At 41.2% G+C, this 8,074-nt stretch overlaps 1 pseudogene; it reads left to right on the forward strand.

Annotated features, from left to right (window-relative positions):
- The first annotated feature begins 3,672 nt into the window (after nt 1–3,672).
- Nucleotides 3,673–7,024, forward strand: LOC114052696 (annotated as a pseudogene).
- Nucleotides 7,025–8,074: the final 1,050 nt, after the last annotated feature.

Raw genomic sequence — 8,074 nt, forward strand, 5'->3', positions numbered from 1 at the left:
GGAGACAACAAATACTCCTGTATATCAAGAAACTATATCAGTGTCGGGATATCTATACATGGAGTGAGAAACATGAGAAGCATGCTGGAAAGCATTTGGTGAAGTTTACTGGAGTGAGAAACAGATATGATATTGTCATTGGAATACTCTACAAACCACTTGGAAAGAAAGAAGATATAGATGAGTAGTTTGGAAAACAGACCTGACACCAAAGCAAGATATACTCTATTCTTGATCATGGGCTTCAATTATACAGACACGTGCTGGAGCTCTCTCTCTCCCCAAATCAGAACAATTAATTTCTTCATTGCTTTAATGATAAATCCATACTATAAAAGACAGAGGAAGCAATAAGGCTGTTATTGTATATATGGTTTGCACCAATAAGGAAGAATTGGTTGGTGGAGTCATGTGATGAGGACCTTGTGAAGAAGTAACCGCTTCATCTTAGAATGTATGATAAAGGAGAGGAAAGCTGGGGAAATCCAGTGTGACTTGGATTTTTGGAAGACCAGATTTCAGAGCACTCAGAGAAAGAGAGGTGGGATGTCCTAGACCAAATTTCTATAGAAGTCAGCCCAGGAGAGATGGGAGACACTTAAGACTGAATTTTGGAAAAGAAAAAGAAAAATAATTCTGACAAGAAGGAATAAAAGAGGCCAACGAAGATTTTTACAAACTTATTAACCAACTTAGATTTCAAGACATGTTTAGAAGGTGTAAATAAGCGTTGTGCTTACTACATTTGGGAGAAAAGGAAGACAACTGGAGGAAATAAGAACACTATTCATAAAAACCAAAGAGAGATGAAGAAGAGATGTTTAATTTCTATTTTATTTTTATGCTCCTGTCAAAAAGAATCATAGCCAATAGCTATTTCATAAACACTTACTAGGCAGGCACTGTGCTAAATTCTGGGATAGAAATACAAAAAGAAAGATAGTACATACCTGAACTCAAGGACCTTAGAATCTCATGGGACAGGACAATATAGAAAAGGAAGCCAAAAAGGAAGGGAGAGGATGCTTAGGGTGGGGCAGATGGGAAAGAAGTCAAAGAAGTCTAAAATGCATGCAACTAGGTGGGAGATAAGAAGATTTCCGAGATGTCTCTCTGGGGTTTCCTTTCTTTAAATGGAAGTTGTCCCCCATGTCTAGAATGCTATCTCTCCTCCTCTTTACCTCTTGGCATCCTTAATAAGACTGGCTCAGATACTACTTTTTGAAGAGGCCTTTCCTGACCTCCCTCCCCAACTTTCCCCTCTAAGGTTACCCTCTTCCTACTCTACATGTATTTTCTATGTATCTATTTATTTACATGTTGCCTCCCCCATTTATATGTAAGCTCCTAGAAGGCAAGTATTGTTTTTGTGTTTTTCTTTCTCTTTGAACTTTCAGTGCTAAGGCACTGTACTTAGCATATAGAAATTTTTTAAGAATTTTTTTTTAAGAAATTTAATTTAATTTACGAAATTTAATTTAAGAAGTTAAAATTTAAAGAAAATTAAGTTCTTCTTGTTTGACTGATTGACAAAACAAAAAAAGGTCTAAAAGGAAGTTGATTTATTTTACCCAGATCAGTGATTTCGTTGTTGTAGGGAGATTCCAGTGTGAAAAGTTTCTCTACCAATATAAACTGGCAACTGTTCTAATACCATATTAATCAATCAATCAATCAACAAGCATTTATTAAATATTATATCTTTAAAATGTTTTGGGGAAACCAATAGGTTAATGGACTTGTCCCAGGTCACACAGCCAATATGTAATGACTCTGAAGCCAATCCTCTATCCACTCTGCCATTCTGCCTCTCTGGCATTTGATAAACAAGCCTAAAAGTGAAGATATATTAAGATAGTAGTTTTCCCAGAAAAGTTCAGGTCAGCTGGCTCAGGTGTATTATATTCTATGTACTGAAAGTACTGGCAGATGTGATTGCTTCCTGAGGAACCATCAGGAATTTTGGAAAGATTATGAACAACAGAACATCTCCTATTGAAGAAGGTAAAATGTCATGATTTTTTTACAAACAGGAAAAATGGAGTCTGCAAATTATGACAAAGTGAATGTAATGGTGATTTCTTGCAAAGTTTTTTAAGGTATTGTTTCTCACAGTTTTATTGCTTCCTTTCTTTTTTATATGGAAATGATTTCTTGCACCTCCTCCACTGATTGAATCCTTGCTTGTAACAAAGAAACGTTTAAGCAGACCTAATACAGAAACTGCATCTGACAGCACATACAGCATTCCACATCTATAAACACCTACTTCTTTCCTGAAAGCAGAGTGCTATGGTTCATTATGAGTTCTCCTGGTCCAGGACTGCTATTGTAATTTATCTAAATTTCTATGCCTTTTATTGTGCTGATTACATCCAACTTCAAGATAGTATAGGATCTTCTTAAATATGCTCCAAATCTAGATAACAGGCTACACATGAAAAACCAAGTGGATGAAGAAAGTGTATTGCTCAGATGATGCCATACAATTGGAGTGGTAGACAGCTGAGTTTGTCCAGCAGTTTACATATATAGGACAAGGACTGTGGATGGACTGAAAGTTGACTAGGAAGAGAAAATAATAATTTGGGTGGCATTGAGGAAATTGTGCAGTGCTTTCTATGATTCTGAGGTGCTCCCACACTAAAGTTCATTTTTTCAACATCAACATTATCCTGGTGATGTTATATTGAAGTGAAAGAAATACAATCCCAGACTTCCAGGAGCCAAGATAGTGGAGTATAAATCACTCTCACTGTCCATTATTGACCTCTGAATGCCCAGAAAATATCACCCCAGCAAAAATCCTAGAAGTGAGCCAGCAAAAAGGCAGGGACAGTCTTGTAGCCCAGGAAGCTTGGAGGATGAAGGGGAAAGGGAGTGGGAGCTTGTAATCGAAAAGAATTATGAACCGCACAATACTTTCACTTTAGGTTCAGATCTTGAGACACAATGACATGCACTGGATACAAACTTAACAAGTAATTGGGTTTATTTGATAATGCTTAAGGTGACAGAGAAGTAGGGATTAGAATAATGTACATATGCATATGATCCAGTGAATGATAATCAAAATAGAACAAAGAAAGAATGGAAATAAAACAAAGAAAGAATAGATACATCACCAACCAGGCGAGCTCCAACACCTGACACAGGGACCAGGGGAGACTTCAGGAGACAGTCATCAGGGTCCTGGTTGGGAAAGTCAACAGAGTGGGTGTCCCTATCTCTGAAGGGAAGGCCTTCAAAAGTTCCTTTCCCAAGGGCCCTTTTTATATCTATGTAAACCAAGGGAAAACAACCTTAGAACAAAGGTGGAACTTGGCCAAAGCTCCAGATGCCTATTTTTATGTACGTATCCAAGGATGGTCCAGATCCTCGAGCACTTACATGTTTTCCTTGAGATAAGAGTTGTTGCACACTGGTAACATAGTTTGTTTGTTCTTTGATGTTCTGTTCCCTTGGTGCTCCTGGTCACACATACTAACTTTAAATTACATTCTTTATGTCAGGTCATGAGGCGGTCATGCAAGGGGTTGGGGAGGATCTCCTCAGTTTCCCTTATAGAGTTATGATGGGAGGTGTCCCAGCAAGCCAGTGGCAAGCCCCACCTCAGCAAACCAGGGGGAGATCCTGAGCCTAAGGGTGTTGGAGCAAGATAATGCCAAAGTCATGACCCCTGAGTGCCTCAGCACAGGCAGGGAAACCGGTAGCCACCAGCTTAGAAAACCACCACATGCACTGGTGGGTAGACATCCTCCAGCAGCCAAACCTCCCAGTGCTTTAAAGAAGCCTGGGTGAGCAGGTGTCCTCCCAGAGACAAACTCCCCACCCCCGCCCCAAAAGCTCCAATGTCGCTGACCCCAGCTCAGCACCAGATAAGCAGTCAGACTCCCACATCCTTCAGCTTCCAATACTTGAGGCCCCAGCACACAAAGAAAGTGACAGGGTCCAAGGCTCCCAGCACAAGAAGTTTGGGTCAGTGCCCCCTGAGCTGCAGCAGGAGAGTTCAATTTTAAAAGCCAGGAAACAGGCAAAAACCATGAGCAAAAAGCAGAAATGGACAATGACCATCGATTCTTATTTTGGGGACAGGGAAGATCAAGGCACAAATTCAGAAGAGGACAACATTGTCAAAATACCCACAACCAAAACCTCAAAGGGGAATATGAATTGGTCTTAAGCCCAAAAAGCCTTCTTGGAAGAGCTTAAGAAAGATTTTAAAAGTCAAATAAGAGAGGTAGAAGAAAAATCGCGGGAAAAAATGAGAGGTGTGCAAGAGAGAGTCAATAGATTGGAAAAGGAAGGATAAAAATTGACTATAGAGTTCCACTTCTGGGAGCCAAGATGGTGGAATAAGAAGTCACTTTCACCCTCCCTTATTGACCTCTGAAAGCCTTGAAAATATCACCCTAGGAAAAATACTGGAATAGCTGAACCAGTAGAAAGATGGGGTGCAGCACTCTTATAGCTCAGGAACCTTGGGGGATTAATGGGATAGGCCCCTCTTACTCTGGGAGAGGGGAATCAATAGAGAACAGGAGGTGTCCCAGCAAAATGGAGGAAAGTCCCACCTCAGCCTACCACGGTGAAATCCTGAACCCCAGGGTGTTGAAACAGGCAAGCACCAACACCAAGACCCCCCAATGCCTCAGTACAGGCAGGGGAACCAGTGGAAACTGGCTCAGAAATTCCACCATATGCCACAGTGTTCTCTGGCAGCCAAGTCTCCCAGTGCCTCAGCAAAACTCTGAGAAGCACAACTCCAAGAGGGAAAGCTCCAGGCAGAGAAACATCCTGTAGCAGTGAAATATCCCACTGCAAGGCTCGGGTGAGCAGAAGACAAAGGAACGCAAGACCTAGGTGAGCAGGCATCCTCCAAGGGCCAGATTTCCTATCCCTACTCCTACCCCTGTTACTGATTGCAGCCCAACAGCAGGTAAGTGGCCAGAACCCTACAGCATCCAACTGCTAGCATCTGAGGCCCCAGCATTCAAAGCTAGTGACTAGGTCCTGGGCTTCCAGCACAAGAAACTTGGGTCAGTGCCCCCTGCTCCCCAGCAGGAGAGCTCAATTTTTTTAAAGGTCAGGAAATAAGCAAACAGCATGAGAAAAAAGAAACTTACAATGACCAGAGATTCTTACTACAAGGATAGGGAAGATTGAGGCAGAAACTCAAAAGAGGATAACATTGTCAACAAACCTGCATCTGAAACTTCAGAAGGGAATATCAACTGGTCTGAAGCCCAAAAACGCTTCTTGGTAGAGCTCAAGAAGGATTTTAAAATTCAAATAAGAGAGGCAGAAGAAAAATTGAGGAAATGACAGGTATGCAAGAGAGAGTCAATAGCTTGGAAAAGGAAGGACAAAAATTAACTGTAGAAAACAAGTCCTTAAAAAATACAATTGGCCAAATGGAAAAAGAAAAGTACACTGAAGAAAAAAAATCCTTAAAAAATACAATTGACCAGCTGGAAAAAAAAAATGTACATTGAAGAAAACATCTCCTTAAAAAGCAGAATTGGCCAAATGGAAAAGGAGGCACAAAAATTCACTGAGGGTCTTGGGAAAGTCCCTTGACCACAAGGACCTGTTCATCCTGCTTCACGTGGTCTAGCCTCCCAAGGAGGGAGTCTCAGCTTGGGCCAGACACCCAGGGTTCACTGAGCATAAAGTAAGCATGCACTGAGGGTGGCAGGTGCTCAAAAAGAGGCCTGGGAAGCCAGCCCCACCCCCCCAAAAAAAACAGCCCCACAGCACCCTGGGCACTTGAAGAAAGAAGTGCTGGGGGGGAGGGGAATGTGGGGTGCGGCAGCTGGAAGTACACATGCTTCCTGGCTGCTGGGCTCCCTAGCCTAGGGATGGAAGATGAATAAGAAGCAGTTTGGCATGTAGAGCAGCAAGCAGCCTTGGTGCCAGGAAGACTTGGTCAAGCCCTGCCTCTGACAGTTTGCTGGCTGGGACATCATAGGTAAGAAAACTGAGGACAAGAGAGGGAAAGTGACTTGCCCAAAGTTGAACAGCAAAATGGATATTCTAAATTCTCCCACCTCCAAATGCATCACTTATTGGAAAAAAAAAGTTAAGTCTGAGTACATGTGACTTCGACAACTCAAACAGCTTCAGGCAAATTTGGGTGCAAAGGCTGTGTTTATGGCCAATTTTGCAAAAGTTCAAGAAAAAACTCAGATACTCAAAGACTGGAAGAGGATCCAAATCCAGCCTGTTCAATTGATGAGGCCTGTGAGTGGTCATACTTTCCTCAAAAAGTGTACTGTAGAAAGCAATTTGTCAGGATTTGACAGCCAGGATATGTCAATGAGATCTCTGAATACAGTTGCACCGGTGCCCATCATGTATTCCCGGTCTCCTCTCAAGCAAAATTTCATGGTGGAAGATGAGACCATTTTGTGCAATATTCCCTACGTGAGAAATGAGGTTAAAGAAGAAGATGAAAATTTCATTGAAGAACTCATCAATAACTATGATGGGAAAGTCCATGGGGAAGAAGAGAGGATCCCAGGTTCTGTCCTGATCAGTGATGCTGTGTTCCTGGAGTTGGTAGATGCCCTGAATCAGTACTTGGATGAAGGGAAGAGGAGCAACAATGACTCTTCTGAGGGGAAACAGACTTGCCAGTCCTCGGGAAGAAAAAAACGACTCATCATTGAAAGCAACAAAGAGGTGCAAGAAACAATTCCCTAATGACATGAGCTTCAGCCCCATTTCTTCCACATTCCCTGAGAACGGTGTTCCGGATGACATGAAAGAGAGGTATCAAGAACTCACAGAGGTATTGAACTCCAGTGTTTTGCCTTCCCAGTGCACATCAAATATCAAAGACCCCTGAGTCAAGTCTGTGCATCAAGAACAATCCCCACTTTCCTCCACACATTCTTCTCTGACATTGCTTCAGATATGACTGCTTCCTTCACCCTTTTCATGCCACTCCTAATGTGTACAAACACAGGAACAAAGAAATCAAGATTAGCCAGACCCATGTGGATTGGACTGCTTCCTGTAACTGTGAACCTCAGTTTCAATTTTTCAGAGACTATGTGCTCCATGACTCACATCCATAGAGCAGTGCAAATCAAATCTGGATCCTATCTTCAGAATTTCCTACAATAAAATGGATGGAGGCAATGTGGATAGAGTAGGTAGTCACTCCTGCAGTGAAGTTTGAAGGCCTCCCTGCCCAAAATATTTGCTGACCAGCTGCCATAATGCTGGAAATTCCTTAATTAAAATTAATGTCATTCATTTGCATTTAAAAAATCCTCACTGAGGAGAAGAAGTAAAGAAAGAAAAAGTAAAATGGGCCAAATGGAAAAGGAGGTACAAAATTTAATAGAAGAAAACAATTCATTAAAAATTAGAATCAGACAAATGGAAGCTAATGACTTTATGAGAGAGCCAGAATCAGTCAATCAGAAACAAAAGAATGAAAAAAAAAATAGATGAAAACATAAAGTACCTCAACTGGTAAAACAACTGACCTCGAAAACAGATCCAGGAGAGACAATTTAAAAATTATTGGTCTACCTGAAAACCGCAATGAAAAAAAAAAAAAGAGCCTGGACAGCATCTTTCAGGAAATCATCAAGGAAAACTGCCCTGAGGTCCTAGAACCAGAGGGTAAAATAGCCATAGAAAGAATCCACTGGTCACCTCTTAAAAGAGATCCCAAATTTTGAAAATGCCAAGGAATATAGTAGCCAAATTCCACAATTATCAAGTCAAAGAGAAAATACTGCAAGCAGCCAGAAAGCAACAATTTAAATATCATGGAACCATAGTCAGGATTACACAGGACCTCGCAGCTTTTACATTAAAAAATCATAGGTCATTGAATGCGATATTCTGTAAGGCAAAGAGCTTGGATTACAACCAAGGATCAATTACCCAGCAAAAATGAGCATAGTCTTTCAGAGGAGGAGATGGACATTCAACAAAATAGGGGATTTCCAAACCTTCCTGATAAAAAGACCAGAGCTCAACAGAAAATTTGATATTAAAATACATGACTCAAGAAAGGCATAAAAAGGTAAACAAGACAGAAAAAAAAACAACA

This window comes from Vombatus ursinus, unplaced genomic scaffold, assembly GCF_900497805.2.
Source record: "Vombatus ursinus unplaced genomic scaffold, bare-nosed wombat genome assembly UNPS02003771.1, whole genome shotgun sequence".
In the NCBI taxonomy this organism is placed as follows: domain Eukaryota; kingdom Metazoa; phylum Chordata; class Mammalia; order Diprotodontia; family Vombatidae; genus Vombatus; species Vombatus ursinus.